The 16207-nt window shown below is 30.4% G+C and overlaps 2 long non-coding RNA genes across 2 annotated transcripts in view; one reads left to right on the forward strand and one right to left on the reverse strand.

Moving 5' to 3' along the window:
• On the forward strand, nucleotides 1–8961 carry LOC126551369 (uncharacterized). Its single transcript, XR_007605263.1, has 3 exons — nucleotides 1–1354; nucleotides 1421–1551; nucleotides 8905–8961. It is a non-coding gene; the product is annotated as an uncharacterized LOC126551369 (long non-coding RNA).
• Nucleotides 4224–16207, reverse strand: part of LOC126551368 (uncharacterized) — a 24954-nt gene continuing 12970 nt past the window's right edge. The window contains exons 2-4 of the long non-coding RNA XR_007605262.1: nucleotides 5205–5292; nucleotides 4800–4987; nucleotides 4224–4732 (exon numbers count right to left, since the gene is read on the reverse strand). This is a non-coding gene — a long non-coding RNA (uncharacterized LOC126551368). The remainder of the gene's footprint in view (nucleotides 4733–4799; nucleotides 4988–5204; nucleotides 5293–16207) is intronic.

Here is a 16207-nt window from a genome sequence, read left to right on the forward strand (position 1 = left end):
TTAAGGAAACTTATTATCTAAGCAGGAAATACGAATAGACGAGGCGCCCGGCCGGTGACATAACTGCGTGGCGTTGCAGATTATAACTAAACTACCTGTACACAAATATAATATAATAATAATGTAGGATATTCGGTGACCGCGGCGATGTCGAAACGATAACCGACGACGTTCAAGCCGATTGGCGAGAGGGGCATCTACGGCGGGGGGGGACCGGTTTCGTGGGCGTGCGGCGGCACGGGATTGCGTCACGCGCGTAACAATCGATGCGGTAAGTTCCCGCGGCGCTCCAGCCCCCTCCACCGCTTCCAACCCATATACCGCAGTATAGGACCCGATTCCGGTGTACGGAATTATAATCGCCGTCGTCGTCGTAATAGCTTTGCGAGCATAATATTATACCTACCTGTTACGCCGCTCGCGCCCGTTTCCATTTCGCCGCAAACAAGTAAAATAACATTATAATATTTTTCGTTTCGCGTCGACCTTAACCCGATAAATTTCACGCTCGTCTTCCGCCGACGTAGGCGTTTTCGCACGACGCCGACGCCGTTGCAGCGACACGGGTCTCTCATCGCCTATACATCACCTGCAGCTTGTGCAACGCGCGGCCCCCTCTGCCCTTCCCACCGTAATACCTGCAACTGAATAGATAATTATATATTACCCGTAATATACTCCTCGGGTACATTTAAATATATACGCTTAATAGCATAATAGTTAATAGGACGTGTAGATTAGAATTTTTTTCCTTCCACTCCGTCGTCATAACACAAATCGCCGCCGCCGCCGTCGTCTTTTCACCGAGTCCTGAGAACGACAAAACGCACGTTCTCACCGAAGTCGCAGCCGTTATTGCGCAACCGAATGAGAAATAATGTAATATATTTTCTCGTCAAAGTTCCGAACGCGTCGTGTGCCACAAACGCCCCCCCGCGTGCAGTTGTGATGACAAATGGCAGTGATGCTATATATAATATGCACAACTAACTAACGAGCATAATAATATATGTGTATATTATGCGTGTCAAAATCTATTATGTATCATGTGTGATACGCGTTATATTACTCGTGTGCATTCGTACTTTTTATAATATAAGCGCCTGCTTAAAAGGATATAAATCTGTATAATAATATTTTCAAATACGCCACATAACGTCATGTATCGCGTCCGATTCAGACCTGCAAACGGTTTTAGTCCGATTACGTACGCAATAGTACAATATGTACGTAGTATAAGGTCTATGGTAGTAGATACGTTACGCGCGTGTATGCGGTCACGTTATGTGCGCATTCATGTGCATTAAATAGTCGCTTGGTTATGCAAAACAAACGGCAAACGCAGTATGATCATGTATGTACCTACAAGATATAATTATAAAAATATTTAAATACGAATAATTTACTTTTATTATATTAGGCATATACACTGCATCAGAAAGTTGTGTACCTATATTATATATTGGTATATTCAATATTGTACTCGAGAGCGATTTTATTCCTGGTTCAATCCGCACGCGTTCAAAACGGACCGAACGATAAACGGAATATGTGAGATTATAAATTATTATTATATTATATTATACTATACTATGTATACGTGGTAGTGCACGAACGTGATTCGTATAAGCGATATACATGATGATAAATGTATAATATATCTGAATACAAGTCGTTCCTCTGAAATAAAAAAATCAAATGTTCTGACTGCGGGGCGACAAATAGGAAATAGAACTTGCGTCATTTTGTTAGCAGACTGTGCGTGTACCGCGTAATACGTAACTATACGTTTAAGACCGACAACATGTAGAGTACCATATTATACGCACAATACACACTCGTATAGTATTTATTAATATCTCCAATGTATACGTCCTATAGGTACCTACATAATATTATATTATATAGTAGTTGCGTCGCCATTTTGCGATTTTTGCATATTATATACCTATTATAATAACAATAACATTATATATACATAGAGGTGCACGATCCTATATGTCGACTGTATAGTGAAAGTTTCGATTCTTCTGAGACTATGACGTCAAACCGCATAGAAGGAATAGAACACATTTCTATTATATGCCTATGCGCATTATGGTGTTTGGAAATATTTAGCGTTTATTCGAGAAAGACGGTAAATGTGCCTGTCTATGCGCGTTGTTAAACAATAATTGTTTTACACAACTTACATAGGGTATGACAAATATAGGTACTATAATTTTATTTATAACATACCATACCTCATTCATTTAACGTGATCAAATTTTCAATACTAATCTAATAATATTAGAAATTTGTTTTAATACTATTCAACCAATAAAATATATAACCTTAGAAGTAGATAATATATATATATATGTATATTGTATATATAAATTATATAAAAGTCTTTTTTTCTGTTACCAATAACAACCCTTTATATAGACAAAATATTATTCAATTTTTGTGAACCAAAATGAAATTTATGTACGAGCCACATAACGATCTTTAAGAGTAAAAATAAAGCTATAAACACTTAAAAAAAAAAGTCTCAAATCTCTACGTACGTAACATTTAGTGCCAATCGTTTCAGTAATTATCATTTTTCCCAGTCTAGAAACTCAATTCAACCGTACCTACATTCATTTTTTTATTTAAATACTTGATAAACTTGATGCTTGATTTTAATACTTTGAAAGTTAAACTTGTGCTTAATAAAATGTTATAACCTTAAATGATAATGAATGATATGTTATGATGTGCTTATAATATTATAACTCATTTAGAGCTCTGAGAATTATTGAACATTAAAAAAATACTAAAATAATATTATATCACATTTCTCACAAATCAAAACACGTAAATCCACTCTCTATCCTATTACCACTGTGCTCTATTATCCTACGCGTGCGAATACCCGTAACGTGCTGGAAGTTAATACATAATAAAATATAATATTTTACCGTTCTGCATAATACTTTTCGTAATACTTTTCCGGGCCAATTCAATCGGCCTCACAAACGTTCTAGAAACATAAAAACAAAACCTTACCGAACGGACTATCGCACGATTTCCGTATTCAACAAGTCCCACGATAATACAACATAATAATAATATAATACATGGTAAATCATTTATCACCGTTCGTTAAACACCGGAACAACGTCGCTCCGTCAATAATTGACCGCACGTCCGCGCACGATACTAATTTATTAATATAATAACATATGTGCACACCGCAAATACGTCATGTCATCTGCAGCATATACGGTGTAATATGTAACACATATAATTTACAGGTATATAAATATTGTAGCCTTACAAATAATTGTCATTTTTAGTTTTTACATTCTGAAATGGTAATGTCAACTCGTATCGTCGTGGTTATTGTGATGGTATACTGTATAGTTGCAATAGATGCACATTGTATAAACACTTATTAAAATATAAACCCCGCGTGTATGAATAAAATAGTGGGTTATAGATAGTAGGCTTAGTCTAATTTTATTTACAATTCATAATTTCATATAGCTTTTAGCTATTGAATAATACAATTCTAAATGAAATGCGTTGCAAAAATGCGAACAATATAGCTTTATGCCATAATACGTCTATAATACTGAGCTCTAATGCTCTATTTTCATATAATGATTCTAAACCATATTCTAATTAGTTGAAATAATTAAACGCGTTAACGAAACGTGAAGTATTTATTGACTTCTTGTTTTTCTATTGTAATATTGGTATACGTACTATTGATTACAGGTTAATGAGCACATTATTTTCTAATCATTGGTTTCATATTCTCCTGGTCGCATTATTTCGCTCCATATTTTAAAACATCATTTTTATTTGATAACATTACATTTTCCGTCTGCATTATCTGTCACCATCGATAACGTTATCATATATTCACCAAAAAATTCTGCAAAAGGTTAAATACATAACATTTTACATTAGACACGCGTGTTTTCAGTGTTTCCGTTACGCTTTGATTTTTCGACGTTTCAGACATCCGGACATAATATTATAATGTCTTATTTTAAAAATATTATTGCCATCCGCAGTGATCATAACCGAATTACTATGTAACATATATATCGTGTTGTTATGTAACCTTTCCTGTTCGAGTTGTATTTGGTAATAATCGACCGACCGACTTGAATGGAATATAATACATAGGTAGTGAGAGGAGTAGAGGACTGTACTCATATTTGTTTGAGAATTATTGAAATACACAATCTATAACTTATCACTGTATAACACTGTAACACAATCATTTATATTAAAATAACATTTCTTAATAATAAACCTAACACACTATCACTTTTATAGGTATAAATCATAGAAAACAAAACTTAAAGTCTAAGACAACAAAGTGTATCATAATTATTATTTTACGTATCAATGTATGTGCATGTAAAACATAATAAAATACGTATATAATATAAACACGTCGACATGATTCTAAAAGGAAAAAACGCATCCGCGTGCCGAAACGTCATTTTTGATGACGATCGTATAACCTAATCACATTTTGCTAGTTCTACAATATTATTGTTCATTTATTACAAACAAATTGAATATATATAATACACAATATATTGTACTGCTCGTGTAACATAATATGCCGTTGTACAGCAGCGTACCGCTGAATCATTATAGAATATAATGTTTGTTTACCAAAAACAGTCGAACAAAATTTATTATGAGACGATGACGATCTGGCGGAGCATACTCAGTGGTGTTCCTAGACAAATTTCTAGAGGTGAACTCGAAATAATATATTATATTGCATGACAAAAATATAGTATTACCTTCAAATAGTAAATCCAGAAGTGAGCCATAAAATATTAATTTTCTCGGACTGATCCAAAATTCAAATCGTTCCTACGTATATAGTATAGATAAAGCCATTACGTATACTTCCCATAGTTCCTGGTGCAGACGTTGATTAATTATTGTTTTCAATTTAGTATTGGAAATTGGCCGTCATTCGTCAGGTCTATAATTTGTTTTTAATTACTATTATTTACTTTTTATTCATAGTAAATTTAATGTAATATTAAAATATATGCTGAGTTCAAATATTTTATATCAAATAAAAAATATAGTCATATTCAACTTAATAGTATAAACATTTGTCAAAGTTTCTAATTATTAAAATGTTGACTTAAAACAATGAATACACTTTTATGTACTAAACTTAAATAAGTGCCTACTTCGCCACCCCTATTAAGGACACGTTGGATCACCAATGCACGCAGTTCCCACGCCAATCGTTTAAAACAATATGTATATACCAGATACCTATAACATCAAGTCACTATGTATATTATAAAGCATAAAACTGACGAATTTGCTAATTGACACTAATCTGCAACAATAACAACCATAATATTCAGGTATATTTGATGTCTGATAATAATAATAATAATATTTGAGACAAGTCGAAGTAATATAAGTGTCTTATTTCTGCGGTGTGCAAACCTTGGCGTGATGCAGTCTACGCTCGTTTTCAAATACCTAGTCATCGGTACACCGTCGATTTCGCCGGCAAATACAAAAACAAAAGTGGTGATAATAACGAAATCGTTGATTATTTTTTTTGTTTAGGTATCTCTATACATAAATGTATATTATATACCTGCAAGTGGCTGTGTATTAATCTCTTCTCATTATGTTATCAGCTTTTTTTTTTTAATTATGTCGACCCCGAGCGTTTGTTTAAACGTACGCAGAACATCCGCTCATATTTCGTCACACAAAACAACCGTCTATTTCTTTGTTGGTCGGAATTCTTCTGTAAGACGTCGGCATCTCTACATGAATCATCCAATCATCCGATATTATATTAAATTACTATTATGACCGGTGGGTATGCGAAAATAGTTAAAAATTCACATCCGCGCCAAAATTAACAGTGAAGTTCAATCCCCTTGAATATATTGTTAACGTAGGTATAGTCATATAGTAGAGTTCAACATATTATACAAATATATTTATAATCTTATTTTAATCTATTATAGAGGAAAGTCGGGGTGGATCAGGGAAAAAATTAAGTTTTTAATTGTAAAGTTAAACATCTTAAGTTATATATTTTATTTTATCATTAAAAAGAAAGATTATTTTTTGCCGTCAAGCATTTCTGCATCATGTGCTTTTAAAACATTTAAACTAATAGGTATCGGTCAAATATACACATATTACATATAATACGTTTTTTTAAACTATCCTTTTAACAAATAAGTATAATACATGTCAATATTCTATAAGTGAATGATATAACTCTATAGAAAAGTAAGTGTCAATACTTTGTATTTCAAAGTTCAAAAAACCTGATTGTTTATAATTGAAAATTGTCTTAATCAATAACTATTGAAATACTTAAACTGTTAATCAAATAAAACAAATCTAAGTAACATTTTTATGCAAATAACAATATTTATTAATGGGTATTACCGTATTAGTCACTGTGTACTTAAAATAACAAATTGAAATGTATTAAAAGGATCGTGAGTAGGTGTACGAAAATACAATATAATATGCTTGTGAATTGTGAGATTTAAATTTCAATGACATTTTTTTATTCCTTTTTAGGTCTGTTTTAGTAAGTAATCAAAGAATTATAAGATTTTTCTGTAAAGTAACGGATATGATTCATTCTGATTTGTAAATAACATAGTGAAATACAAATTTAGTACACTATATATTATAATAATACTCATAAATAAATATTCGTTGAGTCATCATTATATCGAGGTAACCCGTATAATATAACAACTTTAGATCAACTGATGACTTATGACTGTAAAAAAAATAATTAAAATTATTCAAACATGGTGATAATAATATAGTTAAAAAAAAATACTCATATATTTAATACGTATAGACAAATTATGTATTGAATCAAGTGTAAACAACTGTTTTAGTGATTCTATATATAATCATACATTTGTTTTTGTTTGTTTCAAATGTTTCAATGCAATATCAATTTGACTGGCATAGTGTAGAATTATACATGTATACACGAATATTTTGTTTAACACAATTACATAATATTATTAAACACTAATTGTCGGGACTCTATAACATTTCATAATTATAATATGATAAGCTGATTAGCAAAACAACGATCTCTACACTAATTATGCTAATCAAAATATGTGTGTACTCAACAATAAAATTCGTCTATCTGCAGTTTTAATTGTATGAACCCGTACAACTTCTTCTTTTTAGTCCGTAGAAATCATATAATTTGTAATTACTATTGTTACTTGATTCGACAATTTTTTCCTTCGTATTTGATAAATTAACGTACATTTTATGTACACTGCATGATAATACCCAACAATTATTCAATTGTTATTGTTATGCCGCTTTCAAAATACATACGCAATAATAAAAACTTGCAAATACGAAGATTTAAAAATGTATAATAATATAATATGATCAATGTTTGTCAATAGATAAATTATAGAATTTTCTTCAGCGAACAGTTTCCCGCAGATATGTACTAAATGAGTTTATTTAAGTTATAAATCTTAAAATTTTCCTCCATCTCACTAACCGGTAATGCACGTAGAAGACTCAAAAGACAGTGGCCTAGAAACCTACTAAGATGAAAAAAAAACAGTAATACCAAAACAGTACCCGGTCAGGTGCCACTAGCTGAGTGCCTGCCCATAAACGAAACCTCATCCAGTCAATAATCATTTATCAAATTTACTCATTATTATACTAATTGTATTAAGCATATATTGTAAAAAAAAAACATAATTATTCGATTTGAATGACGCAATTAATCTTTATAAAATTGATTGTAAATTTCACTGATTTATAAGTATAGACTGTATAGTCGATTTTTGGGTTGAATTTTAAACATATAAATTCCACCGGTACGTATTTTAGACCAGAAAAACACCATAACTCTACCGATGGTAAAATCTATATAGATTACAATTATTATTTTTATTATAACTACACATTAACTGTCTACTGTAAATTTTATTAAAGTGGCTCAATCAAGTATTTAATCAATCACTTATATATTCAATTAAACAGTAGTAACGAACCTAATAATACCAGAATTCTCAATCGAAAAAACGCCAAAAATATATAAACACCATTATTTCGTCATTCAAGGAAAAAATATCACCATTATGCAATTCGTTAAACCTGCATCTAATCATTATAAACCCAAATTTTAAATTTTATTTAAATAATTTTTTTTACTTATACTTATCAATATTGATAATTAATAATTACATTTATATTTTTTATTGATTTTATTTTTATTTTTTTTTCAACTAACCATTAACTATAGAGATCATTATTAATTATTATACAATATACATATATTTTTTGAATTTGTGTAAAAAAAGATATAAGTATAATCTAAATATAGTATGATACATAAATTATGTAGGTACCTATTATTTACATAACGTTAATTTTATTTTAGGTAAGAAAAAAAACGGTGAAATTTATATTTTTTTCGAGTAAAAAAACATGCTAGTAGATTAACATTTTTTTTATGTACCTAGTAAAAAATTACGCGTGAAATTTACATCACAAAAGATTGAAATCGGTAGAATTTACATGCGCCCCTTTATAGATTCAGTGGAGCGAGTATTTTATATACTTATCTTCTTGATACAACAAAAAGGATTTTTTAATTAATTTTAAAATCACTTTTGTGTACTACCTTATACTTGTTTATTATAATTTTAAAATAATTAGATAATAGTGTTATTTTGACAAGAGTAATGAATCTATATCACGTAATATTCATTATAAATATCTTATGTAAGTTTCTAAGTTTGACTCTTGATCTCTCGATGCATGACTAAAACTAGTTGATTATTATTATTGAGTTGAATAAAAATTATAAAATGATAATAATATACTTAATTTTTATAGCAACGAACTTTCAACTTTCAAGGGGTTACATGGAATATATCCAATAGGTATTGAGATACCTATGTTTAATAATTTTATTAAGAAAATATGTTTTTGTTTATATTTTAGATAATTTTATAAATAATATAGAATTTTTAAACATAATATTGTTAATTACATAATTTATATATAGGTAAGTAACTAAATACTTTTGACTATGTATATCTCTGTGTCTAATAAATAATAATTTTTTTAATACGATCTTATTGCCTTTTCTGTTTCTCTCCTAAGTCTTAATAAAACCTCATTGATTATCTTTTGTAGACTATCGGTACCTATGTTATATGTTGTTATGTTTGATTTTAGTTAATTTTTGAACTAGTACATTAAAAGGTAAGACTATTATCTGCGTGTTCTCCGGTGGTATTTTACAATATTTTAATTTTTAAGTCATTGAACATTTTTATACTTAATATATATTAAGTATTATTATCTATGTCATATATATAATGTATAAAATCGAAACGAATCCAATAAAACTCGCGGTCGGCGAGTGGAAGAACAAAAAATTTCTGGTGGTGTCCGCGTATTGCGTGTACTTATATATATGATATATCTAATAATGATCATCAGTCATCACAATAATATGTATTGCTATAATAGTAGCTGTGTACAGTATTATATTATATCCGCGGCCCGAGAGGAATATGATGAGGTGGTCTACCTGTCTTACATACGCGAGTTATAAAACGGCATCGTGACGCAATATATATAATATTCTTATACCGGTCTCGCGTCGAAAATTGCATAAAATCCTGTCCACCATAAGTATACCTATAGTATTAAATATTCTGTATAATAATATCATCTATAATAACGCGAACCTACCATAATATCGTAATGTGTAATATATATTATATACGCTATATATGCCATCACCGCGAGCGTCGAACAAACCACGGGCGCGTAAGTTATGGTAATTAGTATATAGAGACCGTTTATTAGATATTATTTAATTTTCTTAGGCTAGGTAGGTATCGTCGGCGATGTCGATGGATCGTTCGCAAAACAGTTAAGTAATCCGATAAAAATATATTATATATGTACAGTGTACACATGAGTATGCGCTCGATAATAAATATCAGGCGTAGATGATAAATAATCACTAAATACCTACGTACGTATATGATAGTTATAGTATATTGAAAGTCTATAGTCTATACACGTATATACACAACGATGACTTAAGGCGGCGACGTTGATGATGATAATAATAATAATAATATACACGTTACAGCCTGCTGCAATAGGTCCATATTTCTTCGGTTAACATATTATAATGCATATAACGTATCATAGGTAATCGTATATATATAAAATCTGGAATATATCTATATATAATAATATTATATGTATTCTCGCCGCTGCCACCGCCACAGCCTCTCGGACTCAAGCGCCGCCGTCATGTCATGTTATACAATATACATTTATTACATAGATATATATAATATATGCTCCGGCGTATCCTCCTCCCACAGGGAAGTGCACACACAAATGATAATAAAAAAAAATTGTCCAACTAGGTCGTGTGTGCGTGGAATCATTATATATATTATTGCGATTATCATTTAAACCGTATGTATATAAGTATATACAAACGCAAGCGACGTCGTAAAAGTGTATGATGTATATGGAGCGACGAGTGGGTTTTAGATCGCACAGTTATATAGCTGCAGGTTACCGTTTAGTAATACGGTCTTTTTCGTTCCTAAGTGTCTTGTATGTAGAATTTACCAAGCCGGTTACGACGAGGAATCGACTGAGAAAACTTAATTTCACAATTTTTAAAAATTTCACCAACTTTAACCTAAATAATACCATTGTAGATACATGTAATTGTATACCTTTACAAATTTAAAAATAGATACTATACGTTTACACATGACATTTTTTTTATAGTACCTACTGTTGAGCATTAGCATTATAATATAATAATATAATACACTTACACGAATTTGTAAATAATATGTAAAATAATAATGTAATTCTTTCTGATCTTGTCATAATATATGTTTCTTTTTTTTAATAAAATTGAAGTATATAAAACATAATATATGTCTTATGAAATACGAATGTAAGTAAAATATTTTTCTATTGTGTTTTCAAATTATCTGATATTATTGTCTTTGCCTGAACAAAATTCCATTGAATAGCATGTCAAGACGTATTGAATATCTCTTCAATCGATAATAAGAATATATATACTTATTACTGTAGCTAGTGTACCAATTTGATGGTTTATTTCCTTTTTATCGCATACAGTGTTCTTCATCCGTATGATATTCTCAATTTTCCTTCACTGTTTTCAGTGGTCTTATCAGATTTACAATGTTATTCAATAACCGAAAAGAATTTAAATCATTTTTTTTTTTATTCTGTGAACCAAAATACCAAGAACAATACACTACGTCGTTGAATTGCTGTCACGGCCCAAAATTATTTATTACCATAACAGTGTCCATTTATCCGGTTTAATATATGTAGAATTTGCAAACTATGCATATATTATAATATAATAATCAACCGATTAATAATATATATTATATATATAAGTCTGGTTGTTGGTAAACATCCACTATCTTTCACTCTCCACTTATGTTTATGTATATAATATTATAGTTCACTAGTCGCAATATATTATATTATGCATTATAATACAGACGTTAAGGTTCGTGAGGGACTCCTGGCCCCGTTGAGATCATAATACATACATTATACACATATTATAAGCATACAAAATAGTGGGACAAAAAGAATGTATGTAAAAAAATTGATTAGTCATCAGTATTGAAAATCAATAAAAATAATGCATAATATTAAAATATTGTTTTTATTTGTAAAAATATATGTTTCAAAATATTAGTTCAAGCCAACTTCAGTCGACAATTGTCGAACATATACAGATGTTAATATATTTTTTGTCACATTTACACCACTGATGACTAACGACATATAAGTGATTAGTGAAATACTTTTGTACTGAGCTTATAGATTTTAAAACTACTTGAGTACTTGACCAATTGGCAACAAACTTGGCACTCATATTCTTTGAGACTCAGGAAGTGTTCTTTATTTCGTTAATGAATCACACACGAATATTTTTTTAGTTTATGAAAATCGAATGATTTTTTATTTATTTTATTTAATAGAGTTACTATTCGTTACAGAATTAAAATAACTTTTAAAAAATCGGTATAAACTACCCGCAATACGTTGCTATTCGATTTTTATTTAATTAAAATAAAATATTATACTTGATTAATTGCCTGTTATTCAAATGCACTACAAAAGATAATGTATGAATATGCTTGTAGCTTATAAACTCAAAAAAACTATTTGAATAATTTTTATGAAAATTTCAAAAATTGTAAATTTAGAGAATACGGGTGAAAATATACCAAGTGCTATGTATAATCTATTTTATATTATATTTCAATCAGGCACATAATTCGTAAATCTTATTTCAATAAGAGCGGAGACGAGGACTGCAATAGCTGCAGTACACTGTATACACTCAAGCACATGCTGTGTACGATGTGATGTAAATAAAATATTTATTGTGAATTTTATGCGTTTGGTTGTACATAATAATATGCGTATCGTCAATACACCATACGCCACCACCGCGAGTCCGCAAGATTATGTGCACAGCAGCAGCCGGGCGTTAATGGGGACCACGAAAAAAATATGTAGAAAAAAAATCCACCTGTGCCTCTTCGGTCATATCGACAACGTTATATTATTGTTGTAGCCTTGTATGGATGTCATTTCGTATATAAATTTTACGTGGTCCGCGTTCCCCCTTCGAGATCGGATTTCTAAGAATATGCAACGAACGGCTACAAAATAACATATTATAAAACGCGTGTCGGCGCGAAATTATTACAAAACGATAAACGCACATAAAAGAGCTTAAAAAAAAAACTCGTTTTTAGACAGTATATATAATAATACGCGATACGATACATGTAGAATAAACACACTCACCGGCTCGACGCTGCTAAAGGGACGGCGACGAGGTGCGTCGAAACACGTGAACTGGGCCCCGAGACGTCGTTTCACTCATTTCCACCCGCCGCCACTGTCGTCTCCCTCCGATAAGAATCTTAAAAGCGATCCATTATTATATTATATTGTTCCTTTGCCGTCTCTCACTATATGGATACGCGTGTATAGGTATATATATATACATTTTTATACGTATAGTGCATAATGGGTACACGAGTAAGTATATGGGTATAGGCGCATTGTAGCCGCCGCCGCCGCAGTCCCGTCAGCGGTAACGGTTCCCGTCCGATACAATATTGGATCGTATTGTTCGGACAGGCTGCAGTTTTCGGGTCCCGAAAACTGTTTCCACCACAATATAATAGCCGACGAGCCGTCGCCCTCGCCCGGTCGTATCACAATGGATCGCAATATAATAATAATAATAATAATGTTTTATATTTATTCACGTTTATATATTTCATACCAAATTTATGGATTTCCGAGTATACCTGCACGTTTGTGTGTATGTGTGTGTGTGTTTGTACGCCACGACGACGCTTCTCGGGGACGAAACAATATTTCTTTTTTATAATGCTCGTGGGAAATGTGCGGTGCAGTGTGTTCACCGCCCACGCGTTCTGTTGTAAAAATTCTGCTAAAAATTACTCGGAAATGTGTTCGTAATATCCCGGAGAATACGGCAGACCGATGCAACTATCGCTCATCAACGCCGGTGACGGGATACACGACGTTGTAGCGGTGTGACATTATGTTTAAAAATATATTTCATAAAATACAGTGCACTATAACGTAGGTGTAAACAATTTCGAAACAAAGATATCACACTCCCCGTGACCTAAATATATTACCGAATGTCGTTGGAGTCAAAACGACGATGAACAATAATAATTATAATCGTTTAATTTATTTATTTTCAACCTAGTAGTAATAATCAACTTGTTTTGATGATACATAGTCGAGAGATCAAGAGTCAAACAACTTACATCATGTGTTATCCTTTTTTAACAACTGTATAATATATATCTAGACAACGCAGTCAGCTGCTGTTCCTAAATTGTCTCAAATAGGTACATATTATACTACATATGAATATAACACGCAACATTTTTTTGTATGTATGTTGAGATAAAAGATACAAAAATGGAACATTACGAAATTGTGACACCTTGACTATTTTTATTTACTTTATACAAATATAAAATATGTATACCTATCTGGATATTATGTAAGTCATAAATAGATATATAATGTAATATATTTAAATCGACAAAATAATATATCTAATTATCATTCAAATAATGTGCACCTGGCAAACACAAAAACAGCAGTTTAATTTACTAAAGAAAAAAACTAGAAAATAACTCTACAGTATTGTATGTTTCTAGTGTAACTCGTCATTGAGTAAGCCAATGCAATTTAAATTTAAATTCTAAAATAAATCATTACATATTTTTTTAGTATTAACACATAAATTCAAATTTTTTTACAAGCGTTTAAATAAGCCATAAAATGTTGACAAAAATTGTATTTTAATTATTTTGTTCTACTTTTTTACTATATTCTAGTAGACACCTCATACATCAGGGGGTCTTCAACTCACAGCCCGCCCTGTCATAATACGCGGCCTTCGATCACATTTGAAATTTAGCATGTATATTTTCTATTTCGATAAAATTGGTTAACTAAAACTGAATTTTTGTATAAAATACATGTTTTTACTACGAATGCGGCCCGCAAGACTTTTGAAAAATAATACGTGGCCCGTTGAAAAAAAAGATTGAAGACCCCTGTCATACACAATAAAGTTGTCCATATAGTTGGATTAATTTTTAGGTTTCTATACAACGAACCAATTCATAACATCTTATAAGTATTGATTTATAAAAAATGATTTTAAAATTATTATTATGTAATATATATTATGCTATTTTTTTATTTTTATCAAGAATCAATCTACCGTATATTGCTATAATATCAATATAGATATAATATAAAATATCCTTAAAAATATAAGGTGAAAAGTCGTCTCCGCTCAACCATAATCCTTTTTCATAGATCTACATTGATTTATCATTAAATTCAACACATTCATTACAGTAATCCACTCAGTGAAAACGTACAATTAACGCACCTACAACTATACCTACAATAAAACAACTTTCCATTTGTTTTTTTTCTCCAATTATTTTAAAAAGTATTGAAAACTGGGAAATAAAAATTATTTATTTTAGTTCTGCCACTGTACCAGTTAGATTCAAATTTACTATCAGAAACCATCCTCCTAGCTAACGATAGAAGCATTTGTGTATCAAAAGCGATGACAAACGGAAAATACAAAATTAAAATTAAAATTAAAACGACAACAATATATTTCAATTAATTCATTTGTCGCTTAGGTTAGAATGAAAAATCGTTTACACATTAATTTAAGCGTTTAAAAACTATATTCATTTTTAAACATAAGAAATAGGTAAACAATTATTGAAATAAAAAATTGTTTTACAATCCCCCCGATTTTAGTAAATATTTTCATTACACAATTTTCAAATTTTTAAATTATTATTAAAAAAAAACGTTTAAATCTTTTTTGAAATTTGTTAACTTTATCGTCATTAATGTATTAATAAGATTGCTACAAATAAAAAGAAATATATTTAATATTTATAAAATAAAATGTAATGAATTATAAACATGATTGTAAATTGGTGGAAAATACGAGTAGTTATGATAGATAGGGTTTTCTCCGCATTATGATAATTACGCAAGTAACAACCGAAACTTAATTAAAATTTAATGAAAATCTTAAAAAAATTACTTTCAATGTCATTTATGAAGGAGAAGTTATTTCAAAGACGCTACAGTGACAAAAAGTGAATCACGTGCGTAACCCACAACTATTATATCAACTTACTATCAACAATGTCGAATGTCGTAGGCCACAACTTAACCCTCAACATTTTAATAATTTTATTGGCATTCTGATTTTATTTAATCTATTGCATTTTTTCATAATAGATGTAGGTAAGTTTATTCGATTCAAAATTTATAGAGTATATATTATTAGGTAATCGTAAATTTAAACACGTATACCCAACACCCATATAACTATTTATCGTTTTTTAATTTTTAACTAATTACAATTTAGAGCTCTATGTTATAAATAGATAAATCACATATTCATTACAACAGTTGTATTATAGTTACTGTTATATATTGTATGTCGAAGAAAAAAAATTTAAAAAGTTGATAACAC

The sequence above is a fragment of the Aphis gossypii genome, chromosome 3, assembly GCF_020184175.1.
Source record: "Aphis gossypii isolate Hap1 chromosome 3, ASM2018417v2, whole genome shotgun sequence".
Classification (NCBI taxonomy): domain Eukaryota; kingdom Metazoa; phylum Arthropoda; class Insecta; order Hemiptera; family Aphididae; genus Aphis; species Aphis gossypii.